The sequence below is a fragment of the Falco peregrinus genome, chromosome 8 (assembly GCF_023634155.1).
Source record: "Falco peregrinus isolate bFalPer1 chromosome 8, bFalPer1.pri, whole genome shotgun sequence".
Lineage (NCBI taxonomy): Eukaryota > Metazoa > Chordata > Aves > Falconiformes > Falconidae > Falco > Falco peregrinus.
In genome coordinates, this window is record NC_073728.1 from 576389 (window position 1) to 590237 (window position 13849).

At 48.5% G+C, this 13849-nt stretch overlaps 1 long non-coding RNA gene across 1 annotated transcript; it reads right to left on the bottom strand.

Moving 5' to 3' along the window:
- Window positions 1-231: 231 nt before the first annotated feature.
- LOC129784988 (uncharacterized) lies at window positions 232-12682 on the bottom strand. The gene is made up of 3 exons (XR_008748385.1): window positions 12489-12682; window positions 9707-9879; window positions 232-318 (listed from the first exon to the last, which is right to left on the bottom strand). It is a non-coding gene; the product is annotated as an uncharacterized LOC129784988 (long non-coding RNA).
- Between the last annotated feature and the right edge of the window lie 1167 nt (window positions 12683-13849).

Here is a 13849-nt window from a genome sequence, read left to right on the forward strand (position 1 = left end):
CCCTGCTGTGACAGGTCTGAACGTTAAAGCTTGATCTAAAAATAAAAGAGTTAACAGAATAGTGATTTGAATTTAAAAAAAAAAAAGGGAAAGGCGGGAGGGTGGGGAGACACGGACACGACACACCAGAATACAGCAATATTATCCAGAAATCCTGCGTCTTTGCATCTCACGTACATTCTCATTGTTTCTTCGCTCCTTTCCTGTTTGCATAGGTGAAACGGATCAGCACTTCATCTGGCAAGTTGTTTTTCTTCCCTTCCTCCTGAAGGGGAGGCAACTCCCTGGTACTCTTGGACTTCTTTGTTTCAGCGACACCTTGATGGAGCAGACAGAGATAAGGAGCATTAGATGCAGGAGCTGGAGCAGTATCAGAAGACTGAAGCCTATAAATCTTTAGCAGGAAAGCACAGGACAGACTAAAGGCAAATCACACAGACAAGGTATTGAATGGGACAAAAATATGTGCCTGGAACAACACAAGATTCCCAGCTGGTTGTGCAGACTGACACTCGTTTACAGCCTTTGATGTAAAGGCTTGTTAAAACGTGGATGCTCATCTCAGGGAGCTCATCTGTGGGTGTGAAATAGAACATTTTTCTTCCGGCAAATCCTAGTTTCATAAATACGACATACAGCAACCTACACCAGAAATAATAATTGTCATTATTTTGTCACGGCAGTGACCAAACCATTGTTAATTGTTCTCCATTGTTCTGGTATTGCTTGTTAAAGAAAATGTGTTTTGAATTCAGAAATTTAAAGTGCTAAAGCAGCTAAGTGGCAGAACCAGGCCTCGTCCCCAGTATAGCCCTAATCCAAGGCTGGTTTAACACCCAGTCCAGTTAATCACTGGGAGAACAGAGAAACAACAGATGATCACCTTGTGCACACACGTGCTCGCAGAAATGCAGGTGTTTCAAGAAAAAAAAATCAGTATATGTGAATAGGAATTGCTGTTCAAAGACTAAGTGTGCTTGAAGGAGTGTGTGAGTTAAAGCAGGCAGAAAGAAGATCACGATCCGAGGAGGAGCTTGGAACCGAGGCAGAGACTGGAAGCAAATAGATGAATCAACAGGGACAGGGTCAGGTGATGGATTTGCAGAATGGACAAGACCAAAGGAAACTTCTAAAAACTTTGGACGTTGACTAATGATTTGATAAGTGTGTATAAGCTGTGCTGTATCCCTTTGCTCTCTGCCACTCGCTGGGGCGGTGGCCCAGCTCTGAGGGGCGATTAAAGCAAACCTAGTGGTACCCACGTCTGTGTAAATTTCTCCCTTAACACTATATGTGAAGCATATGACGGAAATGCTGGTAATCCACCGGTGTTGTGACTGTTGACTGATGTCCCGTGTTAGAATAAATACAAGTACAATGGCTAACAGGCCTCACATGCATGAAGAACACGAGAACGGTGGTGCTGGGTCAATGGGTCTGTGCTTTTCTCTAGCGCTCTCCTTGCTACCACCTAGCACTCAGCTGGCAAGCTCATGGGCACAGCCAGGACCAGTCCAGCCTCTTGTTTTCCAGGGAGCCGATCACAACACATATGGGAAACAGACAGTAGACAAGACGTAGTTCTTCATATCCTTTCCGTTGTTTTGCTAGAGAATCTAAAGTTTGATAGACCTTATTTTGTTTGTATTTACATTGGCACTTCAGTGGGTCCAGACCAAATGGCCACTCTCTACCTGACTGCTGCAAAAATTGGTTTGAGCCCTCGGTTAGTAACCAGCCGTTGGTTAACTTTGTCTTTGAAATACAGCAACCTATGGTGGAATAGGAAACTGAGACAGTTAGGGACATCGGTTGTATTTACTCGAAGGAGGTGGAAAATTTTCTAGGGAAATTTTTTAATAGTGTTAGCATAAAAATCCTGTATGTGGCACATGAGCGACTGCTCTAGGCATATGAATTTTTAGAATTAGAAGCCATCCCTGCCTTAAGTGACACATTTAGAAAAAGTCTCTACGTGAATATTAAGCTCACACAGCAAAGCTGCAGCTACCTGATAGCACAGTATTTTTCCTGGTTTGGAGGATTTTTTTATTCACCTAAAACTTTCCAACAGTCGTCACTGCTAGTTTATTCCCTGTATGACAAATAAGTAGTAAATGAAGGTGTTTTCATACAATGGAACAATCTGCATGCTTGCATTTTTTTCACAGCTGTTGCAAAGGTGTACTTGAAACCCTGAAGAGCTTTTGCTTTTTATACTACTGAAAACCACACTACACAGCTTTTTGCAAATTTCCAGTCTGGAGAATCGCAGAGTAATTGTTCATTTGTTTCCGTGAAAGAAAAAACCCCAACACATCTTCCTTTAGAGGCAATATTTTGCTGCAGATTTTAGTTCTATCTTTTCTATTTCATCTACCTCTTCTCCAGCTCAGAAAGGTCTAGTTCTTTAGAAATTCTTTTCATTTGATGTGTTAGAATATCTCTGTGTAGTAGTCGAAAAGGAACTGGACCTGCCCTTTGTCTCACCAAATTCTCATTTCTATAATACATGCAGTTTTCCTTTACTTACTAAAGAAAATGACCAAATCCCATACAGCTACCTGGGATCATGGATCAATCTGAATATGCGTGGCCCAGCACTACTTTTTGCAACTGATCTAATATTCTGTGCCAAATTCTATCATAACCCAGGAATGGAAATAATAGGGATGACATACTTTGCATATCTTCTCTGCAGGTTGTTACGACCCGCTGCAAGTATATAAGAAAAAATACAGGTAGTGGACATTTCTAAATAAACCTCTGACATCTGAAGAAGTCATTTTAATATCAGATTTATTCTCACCATACTTTCTGCATGGAAGACCAGAAGAATCTATGCTTTTAATACAATTTGTGCAGGAAAGCATTGGCAAAAATACTAGAGTACTTGTAATGTTTGTTCCTACACCAAACATGCTGAGGTGAGGCTTAAAAGCCCACCTGTGAATTCACATTTGCCGCAGTGCTGTTAGTAAAAGCTGTAACTATCCGTATTTTTTTGAGAATGCTTAAAATGAAACACAACCTAACTCTCAGTTATAGAACAGTGTAGCACAGCAAAGACGTTATCATCTAATTTTTTCATTATAAGATGTGGGTGCATAACCAGGAAGAACACTAACAATTATTTCTTAGTAAACCTTTCCAGCATAAAACTATTTAGTGGGGCAGTGCAAATCAGAACATACTCTGACTTTAACACGAAAGAACACTTCTGCTGTATAGGTAGACAAAAAAATTGACTTAGTGGGATATTTTCGTTCTCACAGTGCTGTTTCCTCTCCTTTCATTGTCAGTAACGCAGTGATTTTTGTGGGACATTAGGGTTAGCATAGATGTTAGGTTAGCTTTAGATGCTTTACATGTTAGAGATGTATTCCTCGTGATTCTGCTCCACGCACAAGAAAAAGCCCGGTTTGCCTTTGCCTGGAGCGGGACTCAGTATGTTTTCAAACAGTTTTCCGCAAGGATACAAACACTGCCCCACTATCGCTCACAATGCTCTGGCCACAGCCTTAGCACAGATCACCATTCCACCTGGCCTCACAGTGTATCGATACATCGATGGCATCCTCAGCGGGGCAGAAGGGCCAGAAAGCATTACAGGTGCAATGAAAACCATTTGGGCAACACTAATCAAGTTGGGACTGGAAGTCCCAGAGTCAAAGTGCCAAGGGCCAGCATGAGAAGTTAAATTCCAAGGAGTCTGGTGGGTTGCAGGAGCTGCCTCTCTTCCACCAGACACACTGGAAAAGAAAGAATCTGGGCACAACCCATCCAGTACGCTGGAACTACAACAAGTTCAAGGGACTGTGAAGTACTGGCGTAACCATATTCCTGCCTTTTCCGTCATTGCTCGTCCCTGGTAGAATTTGTTATAAAAGGGAAAATCATGGCAGTGGACATCTCATCAGCTCTGTGGTACCGTCAAGTTCCCCTTTCTGCAGGAGCATAACAGAGCCTGGCCGCGGGCTCTCCACTCTGCTCCAGCCCCCGTTACTCCTGTCAGCACGTGCTGAGGTTGCAGGCTGCGCTGCTTAGGGAGCCATGGCAGCACACATTTAGGATGGTGAATGCCGGCCATCCTGAAAGCGATAGCTGTCTCTTACCCTAAAAAGTTTCCTGTAATACTATGCTTCTCTGAGGTCCCACTTTTCTCAAATTGCCCCCACCCCAAAGCAATTTCCCCACAGGGTCCCTAAGCAAGGCAGTAGAGGAGTGGCTCTCTCAAACTCCCTCCCAGCCCTGCCCTGGCTGAAAGAAGGCAGAAAGAAGCCTTCAAATGAGGGAAATTCTGGCTGCAAGAGAATACAAGCTGACCAGGTCTTGGGATCCACTGACATCAACAGAAATTTAGGTGAAAACTCCCCTTTGACATGAAACTCAACTCCCAAACAAAAAAACAGTTGTGATGGGAAACTATGGTGGGGGTGGGAAATCAGCACTGAGGGCAGGAAAGCATCAGCAGGATGGGAAACCATTGAGTTGGGAAGTTGTTCTGTCATTAAAAGTCAAACCGTCACAATGCTGGCTGACCCGGGTGCTGGCATAATGATCGCCATGGAGATGGAACCCCAGAACACTGTTTGCCCCAACAAACGCCACGCTGGCCAACTGCTGCGGCACAGAGCAGCACGCTCCTCGTGGTGCTCCTGCCCTTCGGGTAACCCCCAACCAGCTGTGCCGGCCAGCATCTCACCCCATCACCCCCCTTCGCTTCTGCCCACAGAGAGGTTCCCCCTCCAGCTGCCGACAGGACCAGAGGTGCCCGGCATGAGCTTCACCACCCTGACCATGCCGCCACCGGTCACTGCTGGTGTGCTGCCCTCTGTCCCGGGGCTGCTGATCACCGTTCGGCCTTCCCAGCTCCACATTGTCACCCACCAGCCCGCCCTGGCAACCTGGCAGGGTGTGCAGGGGCCCCTGGGGGACTCGGGGCAGGTCGTGCAGCTGCCACATGTGCTGCAGCTCCCCAGCGGTGTGCAGCTGCCCCCGCTGCCTGCCCCTTGTCCCCCTGCCTATGGCCAGGGACAGCAAGTGGTGATGGGGACACTTGTGCCCCACCAGCCAGTGGGGCTGGGCCCATGGGCCGTGGGCCAGGGGCAGCCCCTCCACCCTACGGGCTGCACTGTGCTGAACGTCCCTGCCCATGCTGGGCCCCTGCCACCCCAACACCCTGCGGCTCAGCACTGCGTGCAGGTCTCCCCTGTGCTCCGCACCCATCCTGGCAGCGCCCAGAAGCTGTTGGAGGCCTTTAACAATGACGTGGTGGCCAGTGAGGATGGCGTCCCTGCTGCCACCCCCTGCCAGCCTGCCCTGGATATGCTCTCTGGCAGAAGCAGGATCAAGCACCAAGGTGAGGTCTGCAGGGTGGCAGAGCCCATAGGGGGTGACCTGCACCAAGGAAGGCTTGCATCACCCTGGGGGTGGCTTGGCTTCATTTGCTTTTTCAGAAGTGGTGACCACCCCGCCAAGCCCAGAGAATCTCCTGGACCTGCCCGAGCTGGGGCCAGATGCCTTCAACGAGGCCTTCCCTGAGCTGGCAGAGGACAATCTGCAGTTTCAGGATGAGCATTCGTCCACCGTGGACAGCAGTGACCCGCTCGCCTGGCTCGACAGCATCCTGGAGCTCCCTGAAGTTCTCAGCGGCTCCTGCTTGACCACCCTCCTCAACAAGTTCCCGGAGTTCTCAGAGTACATGGCAAAGGGTGGCTGCTCCAAGGAGCAATCGCTGGTGGCAGGGCTGGGGGGCAGCGAGGACACCGACTGTGGTGTCCCTGATGTCCCTGTCTTGACCACCACCCTCAACAGGATCCCTGACCTCTTAGAGTGCATGATGGAGGGCAACTGTCCCAAGGACCAAGTGGTGGCCGCAATGCAGGAGGACACCAACCCCTCCTGGCAGAGGGTGGCAACATCCCCCTTGCTGGACGCCAAAGGCAAGCAGGGTGGGCTGGCAGCGGTCTTCCCCACCCGGCTGCCAGAGAGCCCCATGGAGCCCTCTCAGGAGGGTCCTATGGACACTTCAGAGGAGAGCCCCTTGAAGGGATGCTCAGAGGGTGCCCACAAGGGTCTCCCAGAGGGTCCTCAGCAGATCCTGCTGAATAGTCCCCTGGCCAGCCCCCCGACTGCACCCCAGCATCATCCGCCCCGCATGGCCCAGCTGGTGGAGGAGGTGCTGCAGAGGCAGCCCCCGGTCATTTTGACCCGCTTGCCACCACCACCGGGCATCTCCTCCTGCCGGGTGGTGCCCAGATCAGGCAAGGCTGCTGGTAAACAGGCCAAGTGCCCCACATTGGCTGACACCCTCGGGATGCCAGAGATGTCCCCATGGGGCAGCATGCCACCCAAGAAGAGGAAGAAGATGGTGGTGTGCCCGGTGGCAAAAAGCTCCAAAACCCTCTGGGAGAGGAAGCCACACAGGGATGCCACGGCAGTGGGCTGTAGTGGGGAAGCAGGGGGGCAGCAAGCAAGCAGAGGGCATCCAATAGCGACTACGTGCCCAGCAAGCGAGCCAGAACCCTGAGGAACACTGGGAGACAAGGTGCTCCACGCTGCTCCAGTCACCGTTGATATATTGATAGAGAAGGTGTGGAGCACAGATCCCTCTGACGTGTGACCTGCACCCACCCACTGCAGCCCCAGCCCTCTACCAGATCTGTCTTTCTTAATTCATTAAAGGTTTGATGTTCCTTGCACAGTGCCTCTGCTTGCGGTCATTCACGCAGTGGGAGATGAGGGTTAATGCAGCCCCTGCCACATGCAGAGATCTGACGCTCCACCTTCCCCTCTGTCGAGGTGACACCTCCACAGAGCTGACCCACTCTCTAAAGTATTTACAAATGAAGGGACTTCTCATCAAGGGAGGCAGCCTTGGCAGGGGTGAGAAACAAAGAGCAGGTAGTGGAAAGAGCACCATTATCTAAGTTGCGCAGGAAGAAGACTTCCAATGAGGAAAGTTCTGGCTGCAAGAGAACACAAGCTGATCAGGTCTTGGGATCCACTGACATCAACAGAAAATGAGTTTAAAATAGGACAAAGATAATGGTGGCAGTGGGAGATGGGGACCTCTAACTGAAATAGTTCTGCCCCAAAGAGGCCAAAATCCCACTTGGGGAGCATGCGTAGTCCGTAAAACACTTCAGCAGTGCTACTGAGGATGCGTACGCGTTTGCATTAGAAGCGAGAAACCAGCCACCAAACCTGTGTATGACACATGACTATGCAACGTGCGGCGCTCTGAGAAAGGCCCCGAACCCCTTCTCAGTGTTCCAATTGGACCTAAAAACTTTGCACGCACTTTTTAATCGCTGCCCCCAAAGCGATTTCCCCACAGCGTCAGTAAGCAAGGTGGTGGCGGAGTGGCTCTCTCAGACCCCCTGCCAGCCCTGCCCTGGGCGCCGGTGCCTCCGGCCCTGCCCCAGCAGACGTTGCTGCGCTGAGGGAGGGGCTCCCTCCCTCTCCACTGCATTTGCAAAGGGAATGGCTGGCTCACCCTTTGCTGCCCACGCAGCCAGCCCTCACCTTTAGCTGCTGTCATTCCCAGGGGCGCCGGCTCTCTCCCAGCACCCTCACACCTTCTCCCTGCGACACTGCGAGAGAAGCATTCGCCAGGCACACGGGTGCCATCACTGCCCTGCGCAGCTGCGCACCCCAGACTGGCCCTGCCTGACTGCCTCCCTCACCAAGCACCTCCACCTCCACAGTCTCAAGCTCCATCCCTTTAGACGGAAAGGGGGTCACTTTATTTCGAAGTAACCGTTCCTCATGAGGAACACAGTCTCTTCAGGAGGCAAAATACTTCAATAGGACTTAGAAATAAAGCTGGGGCATCTGGGGGGCCACCTCATCACTACTCCAAACAATGTGTCCTTTGTGGAGAAAAACTGAGGAGCTAGACAGTTTCCAGAGGACAGCAAAACCTGACCTGCTGAGAGCTTAGGACAGTGCACGTCATGTTCTTCTTCACACTTGGTGCACGTTTGACAAGCTGCGAGATGATGGTAAATTACTTCCTTCAGAGAGGACAGCAAGACACTGTTGCCAACTCAGCTTAGGGTTTTTTGGCTTTTTTCTCTGGTTGGCTAAGCAAAGAAACGGAGGCAGTTTCGAAGTGCGCAGAAGCACAGCTGCAGACATAATTCCTGCTGTCACACAGGCAGGAGGAGTGAACTTCATCCCTTTGGGTCCTTTTGAGAACACCAAGCACCCAGATTGTGCTGAAGGATGCTTTGTACATAGGGGACCCTCGGAGAGAAGCAAACATGTCCAGTTTTATTCCCTGGGAAAGTGTCCTGACACTGTCCTGCCTCTCAGGTGGCATAGGACAATTAAAATACAGGAACTTATTAGTAAGCATGGGCTAATTCCTGGCCCACTGTGATGCTAACAGTAGCCCACAAATCTCTCAACTAGTTTTGCTCAGACTGTATTTATGACAGTTACATTGCTCTGTGTTGTGGGGGAAAGCAGATGACACAGCTTGCCCCTTTGATGCGCAGGGCTGCGTTTCAAAGGACTACGACAATCCCAGAAAAGCACAGCATAGAACAGCTTATATGTAATTAAGTATCACATCACGAAACATACTGCATGCATCTATCCATAAAAATGGGGTTTATGTAGGCACATGCAAAATGGGTCTGCTGCTCAAAACCCAGCAAATCCTGATTTTAAAAAATCATATACTGAAATGTAAGACGACATACATTTGGATTTGTCTCTAAATCCCCATGTCGATGTAATTCCTTCACTGCCATCTGAAATAGTTCAGGTTAAGGCACTTTCCACGTCAAGCAAAGAAAGCTCAACTCAGAAGGGAAAGATCCTTCTTGATGGGACGCATCATCTGTGACAACCAGACACCTTCCCTCTCGTTGAAACATAGCAGCAGAGTTAAAAGCAGTTTTAAATGCCAAGTGGAGAGGTGCAAAGTTTGAAAACTACAGGACATTCCCTTCCTAGCACAAAATAATCAACTTTTTCCCACTTCTCTGCAAACCTTAACCCCAGTGTTTTGTGTTTTTCACACTGCAGCACAGAAAGCCAGTACCCACAGCTGCACAAGGACTTCCAGTGCCAGTGTGCAAAGCATTGAGGAGTCTGGGCTCAGTCCTGGCAGTACAGGAGTGATCCACCTCAAATGCACTGCACAGTCTGCACCTGGGGGTATCACAGGCCAATAGTTAATCACTGCTTTTCCTCCCAGTAACAATAAAAAGAGAAAAAAAGAAAATCTCCTTACATCCATGGCTCTTCTTTACAGGCTAGAGGTTTATGGAAGTGATGACCCATTTCACCCAACATTCAAGACACCTTTTGAACAATTTTCAGAACTGTCCCCAAACCCCCAGATCTTACACAACAATCAGTCCAAAGAAAGTACAGAGGTCTCTGCGCTACTGGACACATGCAGGAACACTTGTGTTTACTGGACACCTTTGTAAAGGGAAAAGGCATTACACCAGCGTACCAGATCCTCGCCCAAAAGACTTTTCAAACCACCTGTTTGTTGATTCAGTCACTGCACTTCAACCCTTCCACCCACGACAACATCCTCTCAGGGGGCAGACTTGCCTGCTCTTGATCACAGAATCAGTCAGCAGAGTTCATACTGAACCAAGCTAAAAACTGGGCCCAACCTCTACGTTCATGGTTGGGATACACGGCTCCTATCACAGGGCTCACATGGCAGTCCCACCTGGGTTACGTATCTGAAGTTGCATTTCCCACGGGTCAAATATTCCTCTTCACATCTGCCTTGAAACTGAGGGCTCATGGTCAGCGAGAGAAGAGAGTTCCTTGCCTCCTGTGCAGTCAGGTCATGTTCCCCTGCTAAATGCAGCCTGCTCAGGCCTCCCATTTGTGTACAATCTGTTAAAAGAGTAAAATCAAGTCTGAAGGTTATTCATTTGCTTCCTTAAACATTCTACCATTTGCAGCATTCGGCCCCCAGAAGATGACTTCAGACATAGCAACTTCTCCAAGCAACCCGCTATAAAAGGCAGTTCAACAGAATCACCAACAGCCAGGTCTGTACCCTTGGGGAGACACTTTCAAAGCTCTTTGGAGGATCGCACTGGATCTGTGTGCTTTAGACCCCACTGCGTGGATTTACTGTTTTACTGGCAAAGGTTTTATGTACCACACGTGAACATCTTCAAAACACCTACTGTAATGGTCTCATGCATAAACAGACACAATGATCCTCTAATATCACACATGAAGAACTCAATGGATGCTCCTACCAAGGCAGTGGTTCCCTTCTGTAGCCACTGAACAAGCAAAAGGATGGATCAGAACGACATTATCAAGCTCTGAAGCAAAACTTCTGTCTTCCTTTAGCTGTAATTTAGAGCTTCATTGAGTGCTGAAGAGTGTCAGCCTGACAGCTCTGAAGCATGAAGAGCTTGATCCTCTGTGCCAGAACCACACCGGCACTGGCCACACAAGCTGCCTGCGTACTCGCAGGGTCAGGGTCAGGGTCCGGGTCCGGGTCAGGGTCTGTACTGCCCTGCCACCGCAACACAGAAGTGAGGAAAGTGAAATGGAGATAGAAGTGTTCATTCTCCACGTAGTTGATGCTGGCAGCTTCTTGCCTCCAGCATTCCTGCACCTCAGGAGCCTGGGAAATGACAACAAACGTGAAGGTTCCTAAAAATAATTTGCCTAACACACCACAGCGTAGCACTTCCATATGCCCACACCACACTTCTGGCTCCCAGCTGCTCTCCTGTACTTCCCTTTAGCTACCTGGGAGGCACCTTTTCCATCTCCTCAGATCTCAGAACACCCAACTCATGGCTCTAACATTCTTCCCCTTCCTCTCAACATCTTCCTGGTGGTCTCAGCTTTCTGCCGTCCAGATTAGGGCCTTATCATAACAGGACAAGGATAGCACTGGGGTTTTTTTCTGTAAGGAAGCCAAATACTTAAAACTCTTAATTAAAATATGAAAATTAAGAGGAAGGGAAAAGCCAAAATGACAGCCAAGTGGAAGTTTCATTTGGTGCTCAAACCACCTGAATTCTTATGCTGCAGCTGCAGCCGAGAGCTGGCCCTTAGATGCCTGATCAGGATAAAGCCCCAAATCCTGCCACTAAGGTTTCAAATGACAAAATAACATCATCTAAGGGAAGGCAAAATGGATAAACACAAACATCGCCGTATGTTTACAGGGCCTTCACAGCACAGTGGTTCTCTGATGGCACCCAGAACTTAGCAGTATGAAGAATTACAAAGGTCAAGTGCTATTTATAAGCAATGCACCCTTAAATCAACACTAGTGACAAAAGAGCCAAGCACTTGACTTGCAGAACGGCAGATGATTCGTGACTTTCTCCACAGCTTCTACTACTGATGAAGCTTACAACCACCTCACCATTTGGGAACGACATCCGTTGCTAGTGTTGCTCTGGTTGGAAACTCAGCAGGCTGGCACGTTCATTCCTTCAGAGCCAGAAGGAATTTGTCATTACAGGAATTCTCATGCCACTGAACTGGCAGCAAGGTACACAAGCCTCTTAATCTCTTTTTATACTTCTACACTTGTGCCATAAAACCATTCTCCACTCTCCATCTCACTACCTCTCCAAGCAGAAAAGTCCCATCTGCCACACACTTGTCACAAACTTCGTAGGATATGACACAGGTTTCAAATACATCAGAAAGTATCAAATCAGAAACTTTAAAACATAAAAGAAAATTAAAAAAAGGTGGCAGTGGGAAATTATTTTCTACCTTTAGGTGTTAGGTTCACAAGCTGCTAGTAGTTAACATTAACGGCTCACTATTTCAAGGTCATGATGGCAACAGTTCTGCAATGTGTGGATATCAGCAAGAGAATTGCTGCCTTGCACCCGTTCAGGTGCTCCACCTATACCTTGTCACAGATTTGATTTTTTTTGATTTTTTTTTTTGTTTTGTTTTAAATGCTTATCAGGGTAGGATCTGCCTACCAAGACCAGATTTTAAGTGAAGTTACATTATGCTCCTCTTGATTTAAATACAGCAAGATAGCTCCACTGCTACATTCAGCCACAAGAACGTAAACACCTCCAGCTCCATAGTCACCCATACATTATTTTTGTAAGGAACAAATGACTAAACATGGAACAACACTATGAAAAAGCAAAAGAATGAAACAATCAGCATTTCCCTATTTGGACCAAAACCCGAACATCTCTAACAGCAGATAAGTCTGAATTAAAAATCAACCACATCCAGATCCCAAATGGGGTAGGGGTTATTGTATGCCACAGACCTGGACTTGACTGTTGAAGGAAATCACGCACTATGGAAAATTTGAGGTGGTTCTGCAGAAGTTTAACTAGAGCCTTGGCAACTTCACTTGGGACATGAAAGGTACGTGTGCTACAGTACCACCCGCAATAAAGGAAACTAGTCTCGCAGTTTGAGTTCAACACCACATCCGCAAACCAAATGAGGCTGCTACGTTTGAGGAAGACTGATGGAAACCTCACCTGCCATCCCAAAGTTATGCTACGGCATTTCTTCCCTTTTTGCCAATTTCCTCAGCCTTGGTACATCTTTTGCAGAATCTGAAGCAAGGGCCCACAGCTTCTTCCTGTTTCTAACAGTGAATGTCTGGGTTTCACACGTTGGTTTCTTGTGCGGCGCCAATAAGACCCAACACTTGCCTTCATAAATGCATCCGTACACTAGGCAAGAAAAGGAAAATTACCAGTCACGACACTGTACTGCCCACAGGGCAACAGAGTGCCCCACTTGTAAGAGGATTGAAGACAGTAAATTACCCTCAAATATCTTCATAAAGAAGCACAGTTTAATCATGTGCTTTTAATCTGACTACCGACACAATCTAACAAGAAGACACATTAAGGGAAGCAGAGCTGTAGTTAAAAAAGTGGGGCTTCTCTTTCCTCTCCTGAGGGTTTACCATCCAGAGCTGGCTGAAGTTCTGAACCTGTAAACCGCTCCCCCATGCTTGTATGCTCGCTCTGGGAAACAAAGACGGCCGTTTGAATTCTTTTGCAGGTACAATCTTTCTTTACTTTTGAGTTGGAATGAAATGAAAAGCTACCAGCAGTCCCACTTACCGCACCATAGAGACACACCTATGGTCCATGCACATGCCTGCCCAGAAACGCATGCAGAGGGAAACCATCCCTTGGGTATCAAACACAGAAACAGCACTGAAAACCTTGACTTCTGAGAGTCCCTGCAGCATTCTCCCAGGTCAATACACAGCATGCTTGTGGCAGGATCACCATGCGTGTGCGTCACTTGCTTTCATTTCCATCTTCATCTCTAACCTGGCACTTGCCACCTCCAGAATGCAGCATGCATAAAAGCAATTGCGTTTACTACAAGCACAGCACCATGTGAACCTTCTGCATGAAGCCCGGTATTTAAAAAAATTGCTATAAAGAATAAAAATCTGCCGGCACCACTGACACACAGACACGCTGTGTTTTCTGAACAGGGCCGATACATTAAACCTGCAAACTAAGGACTGGGACAGCTTGCTCCTTGCCCCTCTTCTTTTGCCCTCAGGCTGGTGCAGGAGCTCCTTTCACCAGAGCAGGCACACCACAGACACAGCCTCACCGAGGGGAAGGGTGGGGAGGGGATAAGGGCACAGGGGGAAAGGAAAGACCGACAGAAGCAGCTTTGCCACCCACTGCCAAGGCCACAGCCTGCTCATCCTGTCCCCTCGCCCTGCCTGTGCTGGTCTGTGCCTCTGTCCCCCTTCCCGCCCCTCCGCTCCACTCCCTAGCCCTCTCTCCTGCTGCTGATCCTGCATTCTCTGCGGCACCCCCTGCCCCTCTATCTCTGTCCCGCTCCACCCCTCTGCCCAGTC